Raw genomic sequence first — 1,827 nt, forward strand, 5'->3', positions numbered from 1 at the left:
TAATAATAATTATTATTATTAACAAACAATAATATTTCCATATATTCCACAGAAAGTGATTGAAAACTTGTTATATTTAGCTCCATAGTAAACAGAATCAGGGTTAGTCTCAGACCTTTGGCTACTCTCATTCCTTAGCAAGCACATTTGCTCACTCTTAACATAGTTTGGCAGGAGGTTACAACCTTTTCCTGCCCTTTGTTGCCACATGCTTGTGGAGGATAACATTTTGATATACTTCTTTTCATTCATCTAAATGGGATAATCTATTACAAGATTTTAAAAGCTAAAAACAGATAAGACCATGTTATTCTAAAGCCATCACAGAGAGCATTCAAATGATATGAGTTTGTTTATTATATAGAGTAATGTTTGAGTTATGCCCACCATTAAAGCATACTGTGATATCAATTAATGTGAGATTTATATTAGTTTATTTATCTGCGTACTGTAGGAAGACTTTTTTGCAAGGTTCTCCCATGGATTATTTTGTGATATACTGTTTTGTTTGATCATATTACTACAATGTAAGTCTTGTTATAATTAAATAGCTTGATGTTGCATCCCAGCATTTTTTTGTTTGTGTTCATTATTTAGCACAGTTGCTTCTGTGTGCTGGTATACTGACAGTGGTTTTAATCCCAAAAAATTGCTTTTTTTATACTAAGCTAATGAACAGTGGACACTATAAAACTTATTAGAAACATGAAAAGTGAATAAGTAATATAAGTTATATAATATTGACTGTGCCCAGTTGTACATCAAGCAGACCATTTACTTTGATTTAGACATTGCAAAGAAACAAAGCTAGTCCATACTTTTATTTTGAAAGTAAAGACCACCATATTCTCCCTGTTTTTGTCTTGAGTTTGGGTAACTTGATTGATCTGCTGGGATCCTTCATTCGTTCTCCTATTGGTCAAACGTAAATGGGATTGGCCCCTGGTTGTGGGTGTGGGGCGTTCAGCTTCTTTTAAAGCAGCTGCTTTAAAAGACTACAAAGAAAACCAGTACTACAAGAAAAGAATGAATTGTTATTCATGCAGATGCATATCAACATATTTGAATACCGTCAAAAACAAACTAAGAAGCATTTAAAACTTTGAAAATCAAGCTCCATCAAACATTAGAGACCTGATTGGTCCAGATGTTCCTGATGGAGCTCTTCACAAAGAATAAACAGGTTTGTTGGTGATTTCAAGAATTTCGAAAAGTAGAATAAGAGACAGAGCTTTTAGTTATCAGCCTTTTCTTCTGTGGAACCACCATCCAGTTATGTACTATGAGGTAGACACCATCGACAGGCAGACAACTTAACAGTTTTATGGAAACAGGAAGAATCAGGAAGACCAGAGGGAAAAAGAATCACAAGGATAACAATGTGAAAGTGTCAAAGTCCTGCTAGAAAATGGAATCATCATTTGTACAAAACTTTAAGCAGAAGGAAGGATAAAGTGCAACAAAATGTCCTAGTAGAGTGGACTTTGGACTTGATAAAACACAATGGACCAACACGATCAGATGACATTGCTCCCCAAATTATTACTGACTGTAGAAAATTCACATTGCACCCAAGCAGCTTGAATCATGTTCCTTTCCACTTTCTCCAGACACTGGGTCCTTGATTTGTGAATGAAATACATTAAAGCCTGAACTGAATTAGGAGAAAAAATTAACGTCAAGATGGAATTGTAATTAACTGAGATGGACCTGTATTTGTTTATATTTTGGTTACTCTGAAACATTATTATTATTATTATTATTATTATTATTATTATTATTATTATTATTATTATTATTATTATTATTATTATTATATATTTTTTT

The sequence above is a fragment of the Poecilia formosa genome, unplaced genomic scaffold (assembly GCF_000485575.1).
Source record: "Poecilia formosa unplaced genomic scaffold, Poecilia_formosa-5.1.2 Scaffold97, whole genome shotgun sequence".
Taxonomy (NCBI): domain Eukaryota; kingdom Metazoa; phylum Chordata; class Actinopteri; order Cyprinodontiformes; family Poeciliidae; genus Poecilia; species Poecilia formosa.